The sequence below is a fragment of the Colossoma macropomum genome, unplaced genomic scaffold (genome assembly GCF_904425465.1).
Source record: "Colossoma macropomum unplaced genomic scaffold, Colossoma_macropomum, whole genome shotgun sequence".
In the NCBI taxonomy this organism is placed as follows: Eukaryota; Metazoa; Chordata; class Actinopteri; order Characiformes; family Serrasalmidae; genus Colossoma; species Colossoma macropomum.
This window is the reverse complement of record NW_023494790.1, coordinates 26097614-26120684: the sequence shown is the minus strand read 5'-3', so window position 1 is coordinate 26120684 and position 23071 is coordinate 26097614. Positions and strand designations below refer to the sequence as shown.

Below are 23071 nucleotides of genomic sequence, written 5' to 3'. Positions count from 1 at the left end.
ATGATTTCCAAAAAGAAATTCAAATTTTAATTTGTTGGATCACAGAACACTTTTCCACTTTGCCTCAGTCCATCTTAAATGAGCTTAGGCCCAGAGAAAGCAGCAGTGTTTCTGTATCCTGTTTATATATGGTTTCTTCTTTGCATGGAGTTTTAACTTGCATTTTTGGATGCAGTGACGAACTGTATTTACAGCAGTGATTTCCAGTACAGAATCGTGTCTGTTTTTAATGCAGGTCCATCCGAGGGCCTGAAGATCATGGCACCAGCCAGTATTGGTTTTCTCTGAATTCTCTGAATCTATTAATAATCGTATGTACTGTAGATGATTAAATCCCCAAATTCTTTGCTATTTTACTTTGAGAAACGTAATTCTTGAATTGTTGCGCTAGTTGCCTGTGCAGTCTTCACAGAGTGGTGAACCCCTCCTCATCTTTACTTCTGAAAGACTCAGCCTCTCTGGGAGGCTCTTTTTATATCTAATCATGTTACTCACCTGTAGCTAATTAAACTAATAAGTTGTAAGATGTTCCACCAGGTGTTTTTTTAAGCATTACACAACTTTACCAGTTTTGTTGCCTGGTCCTAATTTGAAATAGATATATATTTTTTTTAAAAAACAATCAAATTTCTTAGTTTCAACTTTTGATATGTTGCCTATTTTTAGTTAAATATAGAGTTTAAATGATTTGCATATCATTGCATTTTGTTTTTTATTTACATTTTGTACAGCATCTCAACTTTTTTGGAAAAGTGGTTGTAATTATAACCATTTTCATATATAGCCCTCCCCTCGTTTCATGTTTCAACTCTGTATGTGTTATTCCCTCATCATTTCACTTACAAAGAAGCAGAAAATAAGTCTAGAGTTGATTTCAAGTCTGGCATTTGGAACCTGTTGCTGTTAACTCTATATAAAGTCCAAAGAGATATTGCTGCAATTATCAGGCTGAAAAAATAAACAAACCCATCACAGAGATAGAAAAAAACATTAGGTGTGGCCAAACTACTTGGTACTTTCTCAAAAAGAAATAGCACTCTGGTGAGCTCAATAACACCAAAAGGCCTGGAAAAATATGGAAAACAGCTGTCGTGGATGACAAAAGAATTCTTTTGCTGATGAAAAAAAACCTCTTCACAATAGTTGGCCAGATCACGATCACCCTACCTGAGGTAAATATATCTGAGACAAAGTTAACCACCAAGAGAAGACTTCACCAGAATAAATACAAAAGGTTTACCACAAGATATAAACCATTGGTAAGTCTCAAAGACAGGAAGACCAGATCAGAGTTTGCCAAAAACATCTAAAAAGCCTATACAGTTGCAACAACATATTATAGATAGATGAGACAAAGAGCAACTTATACCAGAAAGAATGGGAACAGAAGCGCATGGAGTAGGGAAGGAACTGTTTATGATCCAAAGCATACCACCTCATCTGTTAAGCATGGTGGAGGTAGTTTTATGTCATTCTCTTGTATTTATTGACATTGTAACTGCTGACAAAAGCATCAGGATGAATTCTGAAGTATATAGGGCTATATTATCTGCTCAGATTCAGGCAAATACTTCAAAACTCATTGGGCAGAGCTTCAGTAAAGGTCTGGCAGAGCATCACCAGGGAAGAAACCCAACATATTGTGATGTCTATGGGTTCCAGTCTTCAGGCAGTCACTGACTGCAAAGGAATTTGCAACAAAGTGTTAAAAGGGACAGTTAAATTTATGATTGTTAGTATGTCCAATCACTTTCTAAAACTACTAGTTTCTAAAAATGTAGTGTCTATTTATGAAAATGGTTCCTACATTGTTTACCAGATTTGAATAATATTTTCAATGAATATTTTAATATAGTCTGCACTTTGAGCCCACATTCATTATTTAATTCAAAATCCTGGGCTGTGGAAGATAGCATTAACTTTATCAGTGTCTGAATATTTATGGACTTAACTGTATGGGCCATATGGACTGGCTGAATGGTGTGTTTTGAAATGTTAATCATGTTCACATACTACATCATAAAAAGTGAGCAACATTCGTTTTCCTATGATATGTACGTATTAACATTTAGTTACTAATTCCTTTATTTTGTATTCATTTTTATTATTTTGCATTGACCACATGGACTGTACTGCTTTGTGATAGGACACACCTCTGACTTTTGAGGCTAAGCATATTATTTTAGTCCAAGAGTCCATTCAAATAAAAGTCTAACTACTGCAGTTTTGTACTCAGTACATCAGTGGTGTTTTGACAAGCTACCTTTTCACTTTCTACTAAGCTGTTTTATTAAAAGATACTTTTTCTTTTACTTTAATCATTAATTTCACCACATTAACAATATTTATTTTAGTTTATGCTAGGCTACTCTACCCATTTCTGTTTTCTACAATAGTACTCTATGCTTTACTTTAGTAATAATAGTAAAATTAAATGCTTTGTTGAGAAAGAGAAAAGAGAAAGACAAGTACACATCCTCTAAAACAAACAAACTAAAATACTGCATTTTTCTGCAAATTTTACTGTGCATTTTCTATTTATTTAAATATAAAATGATCTCCCTTTTTGTGAATTTAATTTTTTATTTAATTTGAAATGGCTAGTTACTTTCATGTGCAGATTTTATGATGAACTGACCAATATAAATTGGCCAGAATTACTCAGTATAGAATCTTTTCACATTAACTTCCATTAAACATTAAGAAAAGTTAACATTTCACTATAACAACAACATACTCAAGTCGAAAAATATAAATAAGGTGTGAATAGAGATATAAAGAGCTAAGGTGATATATTTTAAGCTATAAGCCAACATAACCCAGCAATGCAATTACATGATAATCACAAATGGCACTCTGTTTCAATACCATGCCTCACTGATCAAGCTATTTCTTGCCATGCTTCAAAGACAGAGTTATCCTAATTCTGAATAGAATGAGAATGGAGAGACAGCATTATCCCAAATCAGTGTTAAAGGACAAACATTACAGCAGTGTTTTGCAACAGACGCTAAATGCCTGGCACAAAGCGGCCACTGAGGGAGAGTCCTCTGTGACTGCTTCAAGTGAATGATGCATTTGATGGCCTGCAGTCTAAATGAGAGGACTGCTATCAGCTTAACCCCTTACATGGCCAAAGTTTTACTACACACTTCTATAACCTAAGAATAGCTTGATCACTTTGCACTGAAGTCCCTGTAGGTACTCAGTAATAAGCCTTAGTATGTAAAAAACTGAGATTTTAAGGGGTTAAACTGATAAATGAAGCAATACATTCTTTTCTAGCACAACTAGCACAAAGTGATCTAATCTGGACATCACCTTTGAACCCGGAATTCCTGACGTACTACACAAACAGTATGATTCAGTTTTTTCATCACTGAAGTACACTCTTAAAAAAGATGGTTCTTCAAGGGTTCATTGGCAAAGAAAATGGTTTTCTAAAGAAGCATGAACACTCAAAGAACCATTTACATGGTTAAAAAGTTCTTTGCATCATGAAAGCATTCTTCAGATTAATGGAAAATGTGCTGTAAATGGTTCTATATGGAACCTTTCTGAAAGGGGTTCTATATAGCACCCAAAAGAGTTCTTCTATTATTACAATGTCAAGCTTGTAACAGTAGAAGAATCTTTTTGGGTGCTATATAGAACCCCTTTCAAAAAGGTTTTATATAGAATCATTTACAGCACATTCTCCATTAATTGAAGGACACTTCCATGATGTAAAGAACCTTTCAATCATGCAAAGAGTTCCTCTTACCAGTGACGAGAACTGATATCTTTGGGCTTCGTTTCCAATTGCTGCAGGTAAATTTAGACCCCAGATGGACATTCTGGCAACTTCTACCTGCCAGAATGGACAGAAGAGTTTGTGACCAACACGAAATAGAGAGATAAGCTTAATATTTAATTTAAAAAAAAAAGAAAAAAAAATCAGGACACTGTGATGTGTACAGACAGTTGGAATGAATAAAACATACTAATTGTAACATACTATTATCAGTTTTTGCTTATCTAATCTCATATCGTATGCATTTCTAAACAGCTGAGCCATCAAAACTAATGTGCAACCTTTCTAGCAAAAGGATGTTAGAAAGACATAATGAACAGGCCTATTTTTAAAAGAGTGCCCCACATAGAAACAAAGATTAGCTAGTTAAAGTTGGATTGTATGCTATTTCAATTCGACACCAGGCGGAGAGCTATTTATAGTATAAATAATCCAGTCACTAATCTATAAACAGCAAGACTGTATGCACCAAGGACTGCTGTGTGAATGTCACCTTGCTGAGACTGCTAAACCATTTAGCTTACAATTTGCACATGCAGTTCTTTCTCTGTCTCACTTGTATATTCTATATACATATGGTATAAATTGTTGAATCTTCTGATTAGAGCTATATATGTAAATATATGCAGTGCTGTCCAAAAGTCAGAGACCACTCTTTCACTTATGTAATTTCCAGGGAAACCACTATTAAGCATAAATCAGTTTTCAGGCTCAGAAAAAAGCAAAAAAAAAATTAAACAAAAGCCTAATATAAAATCTATCAGTATTTAGTTTGTCCACTCTTTACTATTGTAATTATATATATATAGAGAGAGAGAGAGAGAGAGAGAGAGAGAGAGAGAGAGAGAGAGAGGGATGATATATAAAACAATCTGCTTGCATAAAAACATTGGGAAAGTCAAAGAAAAATAAGAAACAGGAGTTTTAAAAATGATTAAAAGTTATACAGAAATTTCCTCACCACAGTGAAAGACCTGGTAGACCACCAAAACTGTCACCATCAGATAAACAGCACTTAAACCTTTCATTTTTGTGAGAGATGAAAAAATTGAGATTTTTCCTCTTCGGATCTGAAAATATCCACAGGTGTTTCTGTTTATCCTTCCACTGTGAGAACTTTCTTGGACATGAAAGGACGTGTAGCTGTCAAGAAGCCTGAGAAAAGGAAATAGACAAAAAGATAAAATAGAAGAAAAATTGCCTGTGAATCCTAAAATTGGACATTTGAGATATAAAGTCTAGAGTAAAATCCTTCAAAATATATCAATGTTCATTGCATATACACTAGAGGTGTGGGAAAAAATTGATTCTTAGATGCATCACGATGCGGACATGAACGATTCTGAATCGATTCACAAATGCCAAAGATCGATTTTCTAAATATTTAATTTATAACGTAATGTTGACGGAACGCAAAAGGCGGAACTTGGAAGTCGGTAAGTGCAGCGTCTGGACAGTCTGTGATGGCACACAACAAAAACACACGGATGAGCGAGAAATCCGACCGGCTCCCTCTGCATTAAAAGCCAGGTTAGGTCAGGAGTCACAACACAAATGTTAAGAAGAGCCATTTTGTCCTTTCAACAAAAATCAAACCACCTTGGGAGCCACAACATTTAATGTCCAGTATGTCTCAGTATGTGATAATGTCCTAGTATAGGCTAAACAAAATAAACGAGAGCGCAGATTTACTTCGCTCTGCTTTAAGCTTTAGCTTTAGCCGCTTTCCTCCCATCTCCGTCAGAAAACTTTTCTTCAAAACTAGAGCAGTTTCTTGTAAAATGTCTCTCAACATTCGGCTTACGATGCTGAAGTCACTTCTCATTCTCCAGCTTCTTGTTCGAATTTTCCCATTCCACCTTAAATTCTGACTGAGGCACCAAATGTAAATGCGGCACCATTTAAGATGGAACGAGAAAATTTGGAAGAGAAGCGACTTATCTTTGTGACTTTTTACTGTTTGACAGTCTCTTGTTGCAGATTTAACTCACCAGGAAACCAACTGCGCTGCTTATAAATGCGAATAACGCATCGTTGCTATGTGACCTGCAGTCTGCACGGCAATTCTCAGTCGTTGCGAAACAGGGCTTTCGCGCAATGCTGCACATGTCACGTCTCGAAGATATTTTACTGACACAGCGACTCCCATCGATAATCTTTTTATAATCGCATCGCAGCCCTCTGAATCGTAATCAAATCGAATCGTGAGGTGCCTAGAGATTCCCACCCCTAATATACACTATATGGACAAAAGTATTGGGACACCTACACATTACACCCACAGGAGCTTTTGTGACATCCCATTCTAAATCCATAGGCATTATTATGGAGTTGGTCTCCCCTCTTTGCAGCTATAACAGCTTCCACTCTTCTGGAAAGCTTTCTGTGTATCTGTGAGACTTTTTGCCCATTCATCCAGAAGAGCATTTGTGAGGTCAGACGCTGATGTTGGATGAGAGGGCCTGGCTCACAATCTCTGTTGTAGTTCATCCCAAAAGTGTTTGAGGGGTTGAGGTCAGGACTCTGTGTGGACCAGTCAAGTTGTTCCTCAGCAAGCCAAAATCTATTATAAGCTCACTTGCATTTTATTATGAAATGTTAAAATGAGTAAATTCATTACTTCTAAGCAGAGTTGGTTAGAATCCTTTAAAAAGTATTGTTGACTGAATCCTCAATACACTGTCCCAAATGTGTTCATTAACATGTTCCATTTAAATACATAAAATAGTAATGTATTCAGAATACATTTGGACAACATATTGATAAGGCACATAGGAATAACCTAGGAAAAGCTGCAGTAATTTTTATTTAATTTACAATGTTCCTCACTGTCAGTGGTTGCATGTAATTCCTCTGTTAATGTGTTTCTTAAAAAATTCACTTTTTAAAATAAAGTTATTTATTATTCCATCGCCTGCTTCAGTCCACTGCTGCTTCCATAATCCCCTGTTGCCTCATGGACTACTGGGCTATTACTTATCATAGTGGTTTAAAAACACAACATTCATATTTATTAAATCATCATAAACAGACCATTGTTTCAATATTTTTTTATATTAGCAATTATTTAGATTACATGCTTGAAGGGTATGCTGAAAATATTACAGTCATGATAATTGTGCCTCAAGGGGAGAAGGTTAGTTATTCAAATTATCAACGCAAATTTGTATAATTTTGTTTCTAAAGTAGGTAATCATTAAGATATATGATTTTTTTTGTGAGTAATCATAGAAACTACTTAAACACCCACTTGTCAATGCTGCTCATAATATATTGATAATGTAATATTTATAAGAAACACAAGGCTTTTTGACCTCATTTTGGGTAGAGTGGAAAGGAAACACAGTCTCCTCAATCTACTCTTGGGATTGCTGTTTCATGTTTATGTTGTAAATCCCAAATATCTTAATTTTAAAGTTACTCTGAAAGAGCTCAGAAGATGAAATCTGAGTCTTTTTGTTCTACAGCTTAATTTCTTATAGTGTTTGATTGTGAGCGATTTCTGACTCAGAACTGGACTGTTAAACTTAAAATTAACCTACAACTTAAAATGGAAGATGTTATTATATATTTTATCATATATATTTTTATTGAGAATGTTTTCTTAGGCTTTTAAAACATGACAGCACTTCAAGTTTGCCCTTATTGATTATGTTTTCTTTTTTATGTTCAGTAACAATATGTTCAGTAAAACAAAACACATACAGAGACTCACATGCTACATGATCTAAACTCCCCTTTGCAGAAATACATGCAGTTTTGTAAAAATAAACAAATAAGAAAATGTAGAAATAATAAAAATAAATGCAGTTAGTTGAATTGCAGAATCTTGGTCCGCTAAGAATTATTTGACTGATTAGTTAACTTAGAGGGAACAGAGTTTGTTAATGTATCAATTATGGTTCCCAGTTTAAATGTTTATTAGTGACACAAATGATTTATACTGGGCCTCTTGCCTCACCTCATTTGCATTAATAAAACTTTAAAACATGTCATGTTGTTATAGCTATACTTCCAACTCGTACTTAGCATGCAGCAAGCTGTGCATTATAAAGTGTTCCAATTCCTGTCGAAGCAAAATCATATAATGAACTCTTTTTGACTGCTACAGGACAGATACATCATTCAAAGCTCACTAAAATTTCCACAGACATGCACGCTTCTTCAGCTCATCCCTGTGAAATTATAAGGTTCTATCTGCCTTCAGACCAGTTTTGAGATGTTGAGCTTCAAGATTTTGCACTCCAAATAGCAAAACTGATATGTGGAACTTGTCTCTTTTATACATGAAAATGACACCCTAAGTGTGTTCTAAATGTGCAATATCAAAATCCTATCAGATTTGTAAATGAGTTTTTTGGAACAGGTCAAATGCAGATAGAACCTTCTTATCCTAAGAACTCATTTTCTGCTTGGAATTATAAGGTTCTATCTGGCAAAACATGAAAAGAAGCAATGATTTTCAAGGAACACGAACAGTTTACACATAATTTGTTTCAAAATATAAAATTAGTGTTGTAACTATAAGTGTGATATATGTAAATATGTATCAGACATTTAAATTTTATGCTTTTTCTGACATTTATTCTTCTTATTTATTTATTTTTAATGACATTTATTTATTATTTCTTATTCAAAAAAGCAAGGAAGTGTAGCAGGTCAGTCTAAAGGCAGTATGAGGTTTTGCTTTATATCATACATGTTGACTCTAGTGCACCAAAATGTCTTATTTTGGGAAAAAGAAGAAAAAGAAAAGATGGATGAATTAATTCAATTAATGTTAATGTTGTAATTAAGACCTCAACAATCAAATGTATGCTATTTAATTATGCGCTTATACATGATTAATATTTATAACATTTCAGACAGTAAGACTTTTTAAAGAACTGCAAAAAGACAGGCAGTGTTTCAGCAAGATGTTTTCATGTTTCATAAACTTTTCCTGCAGTCACTGAGCAGTGCAGCAACATGATAAAGAAGCAGATTGGTCCTCTTGTGTGTATTTGAAGTGCTGATTTTCTCGCAGATAGAACCTTATAGAGCTAAGTTAGAGTTTGACTTTGGAGATAGAACCTTTTTGTTTTCTAGATAAAGACTCCAAAACTGTATACAATTTAAAACACTTCACATAATGTTAACAAGAATAAGAATATGTGAACAACTTCATTTTGACAAAAATATCAAATAGAACCTTATGATTCCAAGGGGACAAGCTGTAGAAAAGAAATCAGTTGTGGAAAAATTGAGATATTGTGGTTTCAATTTGTACCTCATCCAAGCTGAACGATAGAAAAGGAGGCTAGAGAGTGTTTGTACAGCATGCACAGCAGGCACTAAAGCACAGTCTGTTTCAGCTTTACTTTCAAGCTACATTTCAGTGGATAGGAGGACCTGACATCTTTGCATAATAACAGAGGTTATGTTGCGCTATTGACTTAAAACTCATAAACACAGTGGTTTAGATAGCTCCATCGCATGATTTCCTTTTGATAACTGCAGTTGCTGTAGCATAAGTTTCCGTTCTATTAACAACTCTAGCATATCTTGATAACCTGCTTTTACCTCCAAAAAACTGTGTGATACTGTGTCTTCCCTGTTTTTGCTGTTCTTTGTTCATTTATTCCTGGCTTTTTTTGAAAGCCCGATTTGTGTTTTTGGCAGCATCTTCATTTGAATTAAAGATGTTCTTCTTATAGACTGTGACTAGGCAAAACAACTGAACATTCACACTGGGGGTGTGAAAGAATGCAGGATGCATTGTTTTTAGCACAGTGTCTAAAATTTGTCTTATTATTACATTATTATTTAATGAATGAAGCTATCAGGAATTTCATTAAGCCTAAAAATCACAGGCAAACAATTGCAATCATCCTAATCCTAACTGATATTAATTTATCATTTATATTTATGTGGGCTTTCCCCCTATACCTTGCAGAAGTGGTGTCAAGCTGTCATGTAAGCTCAAATGATTGCCACTCCATTATTTAGTACACATACTTTATAAACCCTTTATCAGCCTCCTAGCAGGAGCATATGTTCAATCTTGTCATGTTTATTGTAACACAGTGAGTTCATCCATCACCATGTGTCAACACCTCTAAGGGCAGTAGTACAAGTATGCTGATCAACAGCACACAGGCGGTGTTGATATCACCAGAAAGTCAGGGGAACAGAATGTACATAACAGCCCATGGCACTGGCTTTTTTTGTGATTTGGTTTTTGTCTCCTAGTACTTTTTCTTCTATTTCCCCAGGTTTCTCTGTAATTGAGTTAGCTCTGTCTGAAGGAAAATATCCGCAAACCTCCACCAAAATCCACAGACAGATCAATGTATGCAATGAATGGAAGCAGTATAAAAGTAAACTCATTTGGTTTGAGTCTATGTCAGTGTGCCTGAAGTAAATTGTTGTCCGTGGTAGTTTGCCTGAAATGACAGTATTCCTGATGTGGTCATAGATTGGGAAGTAGCAGACTGTTTTATTACACAAAATGCTGTCTGTAACAGGATATGTGTAATGCAAATTATACCTCCGCAAAAAGAAGAACAGCCCAGAGTGCACAAACCAACTGATTTTTTATGGTATCATGGCCTGTAGGCATTGCATTCTAGGAACTGGGCACTACCGTAATAGGCAATACTGCAAAAGGCAAGACAGATAAAGTCTTGGCCACTGTGCATGACTTAATCAATTCCACACTGAGGTAAGAGTCTGCTCCGCACACGCTGAGCTCGCTCTAAAACCTGACCATATGGGAGAGTGGTCTGGGTCAGAACGAACAGACAGTCCAAGAGCAGGTTCTAGTTGCCAAGTCTACAGCACAGGGTATTGACCGAAAACTGTTGCTTTTGCTGCTATTGCAGGGATAGAAGACTGGCTGCAGCAGGAAGAGCCCGGGGCAGGCCAAGATGACTGGCATCTCCTTCCTCAGGAGGAAGGACAAAGGGAGAGGAGGAGAATAGCCCAGAGGAAGAACAGAAGTTAATGCAGGAAAACTTCTCCCACCTTCAGATGGATCATCACATCTTCAGATCTTTATGGTTTTGGAGTTACCCAACTTAGCAGTTAGTCTAGTGAATGGCACCCAACAGCGAATACATCAGTTTCCTTCAGCTCAAATTCAGCATATAATTAGCAGAGTAAAATCTCAAGAGCAAAGCACGAGTGGCTTAATAGTTCCCTTTTCTTTCATTCTGTCCATCAAACTCTGGACTCCAAGATGAAGTTTGATAAAACGGCTAATGCTTCACAAAAGACAGTGGTAAATTCAATAGTGTCAATCTTCATCCTTTCAAGGATGGTTTCAGAAAATATCTGGCATAAATGTGGTGTTAGCGTGGATAATTAGAAGGAAAGAAACATAAGTATCGTAATATTAATGTGGATTCCAGTTGTGTAAGGCCGCATTATCGTTTAGCTGGCAGGAGAATTACAGAAGCATCATACAATTTCGTTCTATTTGTCTATCATCTCTGCCTCACTCAACAAAATGATGAAAGGTTTTCTGTTTAACTGCAGGAGACAATTACTGAACCTGGGTTCATTTTCAAAGCTTTGAATACTATTACACAGACATCAAATTGCTGCAGACTGCAGATGAGAGCGACACCTTGTCTCCTTCTTCACTTTGCTGAAACCCCCCCAAGGCCTGAGGCTGACAGCAGCTGAGCGTGCCACTGACCTCTGAACTGACCCCAGATCAGTATTCTATCTACATTTCAGCTTGAACCCTTCAGAGAGAGACGATGATGATGGCTGCTCACTTTCTTAAAACATTTGCAAGCGTGGGTCCAAGCAAAACATTAGCACAAACATCAGTGGAGTGACCAATAGCCAACTGTGACTTATGTGTCTGCTTATATTATAATTAACACAACTCTTTTACACATTTAGATGAATATATGTATCAAAATGTTGACAAGGTTTCTTGTTTTCCGAGAGATGTGATGTGCTCTGTCATAATTTTCATGAAGAGAGCATGAATTCTTTGATTTGCGTCAATTCAAAAAAAAGAAAAAACAGTCAACGTGAGTGGTTTTGTTTGTAAATATTGTGGTATTTCGTTGTTATCGTTAACACACATTGTTTACATTAAAGCAAGCAGCCTCTATCAATGTCCTACAAAATGTCGCAAAATAAAATGTTCTAAGTTGCTTATTTTCCCACAGCTCATTATGCTCTTCAACTTCAAGCAGTGAATGAAGAATTTTCCTTCCTCTCATGTGTAAATCAGAAATCTGTCTTCTATAAAGCGAGATGCTTCTCTTCAAGACTGATTTCATTTCCTCACTGGAGCACCGTCAGCCTCCAAATGACTGAAACAGGCCACATACTGGTCTGCTTTTTAACATGTTAATTTATTTCTAATGAAAACATATTCATGGTGGACACATATTTTGGACTGGGGTCCAGAGTGCAAACTGAATAAGCCTGCTTTTCTTATTAGGTTAAAGGGAGTTGGACGTGCAGTGCTGAGACTGTAAATACACCTTTTCTCAATAAAGCTTTACATTTTGCGCAGGCCACACATGCACACCTTTCCATGTCTTGTTTTGTGTCTTTGCATACACTGATCAGCTATAGCAAATAAAACCACCTCAACACTCATTGTTGATTTTATCAGCTCTACTTACCATATAGGTGCACTTTGTAGTTCTACAATTACTTAGACTGTAGTCCGTCTAATTCTCCACATACTTTGTTAGCCCCTTTCCACCCTGTTCTTCAATGGACAGGAGCCCCACCTGACCACTAGAGAAAGTATTATTTTAGTGGTGGATCATTCTCAGCACTGCAGTGACACTTATGTGCTGGTGGCGTGTTAGTATGTGTTGTGCTGGTACAAGTTACAAGGTACAAGATCAGACACAGCAGTGCTGCTGGAGTTTTTAAACACTGTCCACTCACTGTACACTCTATTAGACACACCTACCTTGTTGGTCCACTTTGTGGATGTAAAGTCTGAAACAGTAGCTCATCTATTGCTGCACAGTTTGTGTTGGTCATCCTCTAGTCCTTAATCAGTGGTCACAGGGACGCTGCCCCCAGGACGGTGGATGTTTTTGGTTGGTGGACTATTCTCAGTCCAGCAGTGACACTGAGGTGTTTAAAAACTAAAGCAGCACTGATTCACTTGTACCAGTGCAACACACACTTACACAGCATTTGCTCACTTTACCTATTTTCCCCTTCCTTATGCAAGTGGATTATCTTATATCAGGCAGATATATGCAGAGATATGTTCTGAAACATACTAATACAAATTGCCATTCTGACAGAAAATTAACTTAACTTAAAATCTCAGGCTTATTACATACTGAGGCTTATTATTCAGCAACTACAGGGATTTCAATGCAAACTGGCTGAGCTGTTCTTAGGTCTATGTACAGTTTCATTTTCCCCATAAAATCAAATATACCTTGCATTTGCTGTCATATCTCTACAATGGAAACTTTATAGGAGAAGGGTGTTGCTCTGATATGAGTGTATGAGACACAATAGTGTTGCTGGGATTTTTCAACATTTCTGTTTCACTGCTGTACTGAGAATGATCCACCATCCAAATGATATCTGGTCAGCGATGCAAATGGGCTACGGTCAGTAACCGTAAAACTACAAAGTGTACTCATCTGGTTGAAGTCCCTGACTAAATACCCAATGAGTTTAGATGTATCTAATTATGCTACCGGAATTATACTACCATTACTACATTTTGAGGGGGATTCAAAGGGGTTGCAGGGTTGAGCTCCACATGTGAGTTTGCACTAAAAATTGCAAGCCCCTTCCCATGTGTGCTCAGCCTATACATAAAATTCATTCAATTTCACACTAGACTAGACTAGACGACCAAGATGGTCCTGATATCTCTCAAATTCAGTCAGGGAACAGTTGGTAAGGTTACAGATTTGTCATCACCCTTTCTACTGCCTGCAGCAGTGCAGAGCTGAGATTCTACTGCACACTAAAGTTCATCTGATTAGTAACCCAAAATTCAGTGTAGGTACGAAAGCTGTGCTGTGCAATGCAATTGGGTCAAAAATCACAAAGCAGGTTAATCAAACGGACAAGAACTGATGTGTCGAAATACAGACCTAAACAAATGTTCACTTTGTTTTTCTAAATGAGTGGTGGTCCTCTGAGTCTAACTAGTCTTGGAGAGCCAATAAGTACAGCATCAGTTTGTTTGTGTATAACAAAGTGATGAAAAATACCTCATGTATTAAGAGATTTGAAGTTTGATTATAATTACCTTAACAACGTATCATAGACATCAAAGGACAGCGATTTATCAGAAGTTGTGCTTTGAATGGTGCTACTTCCTTCACACTGAGGCTGATGAATAAGCTGTGCTTCATGGATGGAAGCATGTGGTGCGTATTAGCATCTCCTCCCGCTGGGCTTCTGTGCTGCTAAGGGTGGATAGATGATTAGAAAGGGGCATCGTGGGCGCAGCATCATGAGTCTAATTGGTCACGCTGGGGAATTCACAGGCTCCTCTATGATGCTCAGCTGAAAACTGAGCATACTAAGTTGCTGTTGAGCAGTAAAGTCTTCAATTAGAATAAGATGTGTAGTGCAGATTTTAGATATCCACTGGATTAAATCAACAGTAACACCTCATTTTAATTAGTCAGCTGCACAGTTTTCAACATTTCTGAGTAATTTGCATGAAAACTGATGTTAGAATGAGATGTGTGCACTTTGTATTTTTTCAGGAAAAGTAATAATTCTAAGTAATTGTGTCCAGAAAAAGCAATAGGAAATGAAATGCGCACAAGTTGACCATTGTTCCCCTATACATTTAATTTTAGCCACTTCAATCTAGGAATATTAAATGTAGATTGTACTTCTGTCAAACTCAAAGAGCTCATTCAAGGCTATATAATAACATTTGCCATAGAGAAGAATGAGCAGAAATTACATTTAAAAAAAAGAGTCGGGGTGATGTGGAAAATTGATCATTATATCTTTAATTTGCCAATCAAATGGGTGCTCACAGTTTCGTGGAAATAATGGTTGTTCATTCCTAGTGCCTGTCAGAGTAAAGAGTAGAGTGATTTTTCTTTAGCTGATGACTTAAGTTCATTTCACTATTCAGATTATTTTACATCCTGTTATTGTCAGAGATAGAACACATAGGCTGCTTCAAAGAAGACTTTTTGGCTATTTCACTCGCTTCTTCATGACGGATGAAAACAATATGGGTTTTCTATCATTTATAGTGAGGGGCTGCTAAACAAATAGCAAACTATGCCCCGTACTGTTTTAATATTGCTTTCTATATTGCATTGGGCTTATTTTTTACCACTACAATAATGAGCCAAGAGCCAAAGTGATGTAGCAAGTAATTATTTCAGATCCAGAACTCAGAACATTCACCATAACAAGGATGTCATTTTACAGCCCCATGTGAAGGAAGACTTCGTCCTATAAAAAGCATGAGCTCATCAAAAAATCTGTTTGGAATTAAGGCTGGCATAAAGGACAGTTCATCTTTTGGTTACCACATCATCATATGCCGTGCCTGACTTTCTAATCCTGGCTTTCATTTTTCATCATCTTGCTTTCCTGGTTTCAAAGTGGCAGCCTTTATGATTGGAATTGAAATGAAGCTTTCTAAATGTTCTGCAAACCTGTCATCACCTGGGGAGATGGTCCAGAAAATCCATCAAGAAGATGTTCAAATGGCAGCTTCCAAGTGACTCTGACTGTCTTGAATTTGCAAATGATATTTGGTATTTACCATTAGTATGGGCTTGCAAGAGATTTTAATAATACATATTCTGTTCTGCCTAATTAAGCTCACAGTGTATTCATCCACAAATTTCAAGCAAGCTCTCTTAATTCATAAGCATAAAACTGCTTCTAAGGTCTGGATATATTTATCTCTCTTCGCTTCAAAAGAAATTAAATGCATTGAATGACTCTTTGTTGCCTGTGAACCCACTGCATCGGCTTTAGTTCATTCAGTCAACAAGGATGAATCACAGTCCCAGCAGGTTAGAAGTGATTGTAATAATCGCTATCATAAAATATCTCCCTCTCTAGAAACAGTGAAATGATTTCTCATGAGATTTCCACAAAATCAGGAAAACAATGACATTGAAAATGACAGTATTCTGATGGCTTTGCGTGGGGAGCAATCCTAGCATGCCCTTTGCCGCAAAAAAAAGTATGTGAAATGTTATGTTGAAAACAATGAGCTTCTTGTAAACTAATGAATGCCTAGAGGTTTTGTAGATAGCAGCTTAATTTCCTGAAAGGCTTGCATTGTAATTTCTCCCACAGGAGAGCCACTAAGCCTTAATAGACTTCCTTCTCCATTAACAGGAGTCTAAATTTCACCCAGCACTGCAAATGAATTGCTTGGCCAGTTGTCCATTTCCAGCTGAGGATTTGCCCTGTGATGCACTTCAGGGTTCACCCCCTAAATCAATCTTGACCAGCAGAATTTCTTCAAGACTTGGCCACAGGATTACCAAGCAGTTGCGGTAATGATTGTAAGTGAGTGGAGCAGACAATCACAGCTTGTTAAAGCTGACGCAAAATCAATAAACATGTTAACAGAAGTTAATTGATTATTGTTTTTCAGTCTGATTCCACTTGAAGACATTGGTCATCTCACATTCCATCACATCACGCTTAAGCCTTTAAAGTCACCTAATTATAGCACATTGCCATTTGTCATTTTCCACACAAAACCATTTAGCTACTGCAAGTGTGTGCATGCAAATGCTGTCCTGCCATGAAGTAAACTTTCCATGATAGGGGCCCAACCTTCGTAATAACCCTACCCTAATAAGTGAATCATGGGAACAGCTTAACCCTTAAAATCCCAGGCTTATTACATACTAAGGTTTATTATTCAGTAACTACAGAGACTTCATTACAAAAGTGGTTGAGCTGTTATTAGGTTGTAGAAGTGTGTAATAAAACTTTGGGCCCCCTGGCAGGCCATGACCATGGAGTTAATTGACATTGACAGCTGTGCTAATGTTGAGAGAGAGAGAATCATTTAAATGTGATTGGGTGACCTCAAGAAGGATTTCTCAGGAAGGTTAATGTTAAATATTGCTGTCACACACATATTCCTCATATCTTTGCTCTGCTTTTTTTGCACTGTGTCTATCAAAACATTGGCCAGTCAATTAGTCTTTGTAACTGAAGCAGCTCCTGCCATTAGTGTCCCAATAATGAGCACTCTTTTAAAATCACTAAGATCTTTTCCTCTTTCCATGTCGAGCCTCTGAAGGAAGGGTCTGCTCAGCATTTCAATACATGCCACAGAGAATGATAAGATGATAACAGATTAATCTCATCATATAGTACACCTGTCTGGAAGCATCTGCACTCGGTACGTTGCTCCATTCATTTCTTTAGGTTTTTACATTACATCCGTCTGTTAAATTATTATTGTGTTACTAAAATTCCAAGGTTTGTATTTTCAAAGACTGAACTTTGAGACTGTATTCACATTCCTATTTCCATATATATAGTCATTTTGACAAGTCCAATTTTGTTCTGCCAGAACCTCAGAATCCAAGATCACTGTAGATCACTCTGTAACACCATAACACATGCACTGTATGATATTGGTGAGTATGTGTTGTATTTTGACGGTCATGCAGCTTTTCCAATATCATAGGTAGTATCATAAATTGGATTGTTATTAGATAGTATGAGAGCTCTCCAGCTCTTTGTGAATGCACACTACAGCATTTATTGGATTTTGATTTGAGCAGTAACTAGAAAACTGCTTCAGTTATTGCACAGCACCATTTAAGGTAACCGAAGATGAAGTGAGTCAGTGGCAGGCTGTTTTGTTTAAAAGTCTGATTAACTCTCAAAAAGTATAAACTCATTGCATTCATTAGTGTTTTAAATGAAGTGGAAATGAAAGACACTCAATGACTTGGGCTGCCATGCTTGAAGACCAGTCCACTGACCAGCCTGCTCATAGATAAGGTACTCATGCCACTTTACATACAAAATACATCAGTTCTGTTAATCCCAGTGTTCTAGGAATACTGATAGCCAGTACGTAGTAAAATAACTGTAATATTTTTGTGTTGGCTTAGATTTAATTTACCTTTTGAACAGAAATAAAGGTACTTGAAGGTACATTGAAGGTACATTTTTCGTTCATCAAGGTATAAACAATGTAAATGTTCCCTCAAAGATACAACAGTGGTTTCATAACCTAATGTTTTAAAACAGAGCAATGAAATAAAAAGCCTGGAGATGAAACGAGGTGTGGAGTCAATACAAAAAAAATATCATTTCAATGGATTATGGTACAATAATGTTCTCTGACCAAAGATACTGAGATGTACCTGTAAGGGTACCACTCCAGTGACAAGAGGGGTACTGCCCCAGTAACAGTTTCGTACCTTTATTTCTGAGACTGTATGTTTACTTTCATTTGTACCTTTTAGAGATAAACTTTACCTGAACTGACAGTGGTGATCATTGAAATGAGTAATGAGGAGATTTTATTTTCTGAGCTGGATATAATAGTATTGTTTTTCAGGGAAGAAAATGCATATTTTATATGTTTGACATATTTTTGTTCTTTTTTTGAAATCTAAAAAAAGTCAGTATGGAATGTAACTTGTTAATGCAATTCACTATATAATGAACTATGCAAATAACTATATAATTATACATAAACAGTATAGGAAAGTGATATGAACGATTCTAGGCTTCTAAGGGTTAAGAGGACATAAATCTTTTGCACCATGTTTCATTATAGCATTATAAAATGCCACTTACTATGCAAAAAGGTGTCAATTTTCTGTCCCGGTTTCAGAGTGTTCTGGGAATACTGGTGGTGATTAATCTTCTGCTCTTTGTAATTTGAAATAGCTGAACAGAGCCAAGTGTTTACATTTGTGTGATCCAAAGGTGAATATTTGCATTCAAAGGGTAACATTTGAAATTGTTGAAATTTAATATTTCATTTCAAACAGTGTCACTGAGCAACAAAACAAAGCAAGAATAGTCCCCTCATGGTACAAAATACCGAGAGATGTGCTGTGTTCTTCCTAAAAGCTGAATTCATCAGACACCCCTAATCCCCCGAGTTAGTGATGAGTGCGAGAGAGCGAGGCAGCAGCCTCGTGCCTGTGCCTGCACACGAGAGGGAACACAATGTGCCCAGCCTTGAATGAGTGCAGCTTTATAAAAAATTATAGCAGTGAACAATTCCCTGTACTGACACCCACTGCTCTGCAAGGTGTGCCACAGGTGGATTCACTATTAACAAGACATTCCTCACCCACTCACTCCCTATGCAGAGGAGCAAGGGTAAGGCGTTTGTACATAAAGAATGGGGTAGATTATACAGCAGGTGCTGTTTACACCTGCCTGTGATGGGTTCAACAAGCAATTTCTGATCTTTTTAAGCTGTCATGCTAGAGAAACAGCGCCTGCATTTTTAAAAAGGAATTGTGTTATTTTAGAAAAGAAAATCTTTTTGCTTGGATTCTTTACAAGACATTTCTAGTAACTCAACAAATCAATTCATGCAACAATTCTCATTTTAGTTTGAAGGAGAAAAAAAAATCTGAAACAGCTTCAGTTTTCTCCCACATTCTATTCTAAGCAATTACCAATGGTGCCAATTTAGGGTCACAATTAAATGAACTGAAAAAGAGAAAAGATATCTTACGTTCAGGCGAAGAGCCAACATTTTGGAGGAGAAATTTCCCTTTCACTTGTGGTCTTATATTAATTAGCCTGATTAATAATGAAAGGCAGCTGACAAAATTACCATGAAACAAACTCACAGACACACATTTTGTGCCACTTTCCTGGATGGATAAACCCCAAGCTTATTGCACTCAGTGACTACTTAGAATGCAATGCTGAGTTATTTTCAAGTCGAAGAAGTGTAATAAAAGTTTGGATCTGTCTGCAGATCCTGGCCATTTAAGGGTTAAATGAGAAATGAAAAGCACCACAGAAAACAGAAGAGAGCAACCTCCTGAAGAAATGACATATTTATAGTCATTTCTGGGGAGCCATAAAAGGGCATTTTTTGCTCTTTTGTTTGAGGTCATGCTAACTTGTAAATGGACTTTGGAATTGATTCCAAAAGGAACATGCTTTTAATTAAGCAAAGTTCAGAAAGTTTCTTTCAGCATGTAATGACAGCTTAAAAATAGACCATTTTCTAAAAATTGGTGTTTATAATCGTTATTTCAAGAGCTGATTCATTTTCAGCACAGTGAAAGGCTGAATAAATGGGATAATGTACCTCGAATCTTGCAAAGTGAGCTTAGCTCTCTGCTAAAAGCTGACGGCAGACACCAAGCTGAGTCGAGCCCCCAGAGCAATCAGGAACCTGGAATAAAGGCTGAACAATCATACTGTGAGCACTCTAAAAATACATGAGCCACTGTACATTCAAGAGAGCAACCAGTTCCAGCTTCATATTGATCTCCAATTTTTTTTGGTTCAAAAGTGTGGTATAGAGCAATCGCTGCAGCCACAGTTTATACCTTCTCTTTTGTTTAAAGTTTCTTTTTTTGTGTACAATGAATCACTGGCTGCAATCTAAACGACAAAGATTTCCATATTAGAAGTGACTGTGACATTTTGTCTTGCAGTAGGAAAACATTTTCAATGAACTATTGAATTTACTCATATTCATCTTATTTTGCAATTACTACAATAATTACTTCTTGTTATATAATGAGCTGCTGTCACAGTTACTTAAAAAAGCATAACCCTATTATATGTGTGGCTTATTCCATTGTGATCATTTCAGGAAACACAATAGGAGAGCAGACCCAGTGACACACATTATTAGACATTTTCAACCAGTCTTGATAACTGAAAAGACTGTCACTAATGTATCTTACATCTGCCCCTCCCCCATCTTTACAAATCGCAATTTGATAAGTTGAGGATGTGACCAGCATCCCCTTCACTTCTGTCATGCTTGTCACACCCTCATCCACACACTTTGTCTGATTTCTTGACATACTAATGTTCCAAAACTTTTATATGAACATCCCAGTCCAAATCCATGGCCATTATTATGGGGATGCCCACCACCCATCCCTATTTCCCAAACTGTTGCCACAAAGTTGGAAGCATATAATTGTCTAAAATATTTCTTTGTATGCTGTAACATGAATACTACCCTGATAAGCCTAGAATAAACCCTGAAAAAGAGCCCCAGACCATCAGACCATATCCCCATCTCCACCAAACATTACTGTTAGCACTGTGCATTCTGGTAAGTAATATTCTCTTTGCAACCGCCAAATGTGAATTCTTCCATCAGGCTGACAAACAGTGTGATTCATCATTCCAGAGAACATATTTTCACTGCTCCAGAGTCCAGTGGCAGTGTGCTTTACACCATTTCAGCTAACCCTTGGCATTGCACATAGTCATTTTAGGCTTGTGTTCAGCTGCTCGGCCATGGAGACCCACTTCATGAAGCTCCCAACACACAGTTCTTGTGCTGATGTTTCTTCCAAAGGCAATTTGGAACACTGTAGTGAGTGAGACAACAGAGAATATGTGCTTCAGCACTTGGTGGCTTTGCTCTGTGAATTTATGTGATCTGCTGCTGGATGGATGAACTGTTCTTGCTCCTAGATGCTTATAATAAAAATAGCACTTACAGTTCACAGGGGCAGAACTAGCAGGGCAGAAATTGCACAAACTGACTTGTGGCAAAGGTAGACCCCAAGACAGTGCCTGGCAGCCAGTGTTTGTCTATGAAGATTGCATAGCTTTTGTTTAATTTTATACAACCAGGTGTGGTGGAGGCACTTAAACTCAATAATTAAGAGTGGTGTCTGCATACTTTTGGCCATATAGTGTATTATCTCTTTATCTCTTTACCTCCTTGTTCTAATGGCTTAAATGCTTAAATCCAAAACAAATAGAAACAGTTATTTCTAAGCACTCCCAAATTTTTTGCTGCACTGGCCATCAGGCCAGCCTACAAGAGCTGCTGTTTCGAGCCATTGTTAAAAGGAGCATGTGCAGATGTCACCTGGGACAAACAGTAAGAGTTGGTGTGGCAATGGTGGCCATTTTGAAGGAGAGTTTGTCACAATTGTCAACTGGATTATCCTGTGCTTGGGATAGGAATAGCAGTTCACCTACCCAAATTACAACCACTGTCTCTTCGAGAGAGCTGCTTAACAACTGTCAAATATTGTCACAGCTTCATTTGTATTCACACTCTGCCTCCATCTTCATCTATGTTGTTGCTAGCTAGTAATTAAGCTAGCACACACCGCAGCACCAGATCAGGTAAACCCGTTCCATTTCTCTCTCCATCACTGCTGAACTGTGTTTGCTGTTGGTCTAAGTTAGTGCTGCTGTACTGCTATACCAAGATTGTATTTCAAGTCTGGACTTTTCATTTGTTGTGTTGTGCTTAATGTTGTTTGTGCTGTATGTATTTGGTTTTGGCTTTGTTGTGGGGAAAGTTTGTAACTGTTTGCCATAATTGTGGCTTGGAGTGTGGCTCATGGTTAGTGGTTTTGCATTTCTAGTATTTCCTTTTCTTTTCTTTTCTTTTCTTTTCTTTTCTTTTTTTCTTTGTATTTTTTGTGTCCATTTGCCAAAGTGCTTTGTGGTACTGTGTGTCTGACGATCCATGACCTTATCAGAGGATATGCAATGAAAAGAACTGCCACTCAATAATGTATAGTTTGCCAACCAATTAGCACTCATTAGCTGTGACACTAGCATTCTACTGCTCAAACTTGGTTGCTGTAGACAAAAAGGAAATATGCTGGTAAATTTTCTTTGATTTTTTAATGGAGTACATCTTTTGAAGGCGCTCTAAAGGGAGGGTTGTGTTTGTTTTGCTGTCGAGTTCAAATATCAAACATCGTTCTCCAGACGTATATTGTGCTTTTAAAGTTAGCAAAACACCACAGACTTTAGGAGGATAGAGTGGTGCATTAATTATAATACATTTATTAAAACATACGGGTCTTGAAAAGACAACAGAAGCTCTTTAAAGTAACAGGTGAAATAACACAGCAGTGAGTGCTTTGTGTTCAAACTCAAGCTGTCTGATTCAGTTGGAAATTCTCACTGTGCAATATAAGCAGTGTTATTTAACAATTTTCACCTTTTCAGGAAATGATAAGGTCATGAAGCACTAGTGCATGGTGACGGAGTGTACCTGCATGTAAAGTGGAATGAAACCTTAATGTGTTGACTGCTATTTTTAAAATGATCTCTGGTCCTTTGAGCTCCTTGATACTGTTTAAAACAAAATAGATATCATTTTTGCAT

General features: G+C 37.0%; 1 protein-coding gene across 2 annotated transcripts in view; it reads left to right on the top strand.

The window, feature by feature from the left end:
• LOC118809455 (urotensin-2 receptor) overlaps positions 1-12318 on the top strand; it is a 50462-nt gene extending 38144 nt beyond the window's left edge. For both annotated transcript variants that reach the window (XR_005007369.1, XM_036572799.1), the window contains one exon: positions 10657-12318. The gene's annotated coding sequence lies outside the window, so the exon portion shown is untranslated. The remainder of the gene's footprint in view (positions 1-10656) is intronic.
• The last annotated feature ends 10753 nt before the right edge of the window (positions 12319-23071 follow it).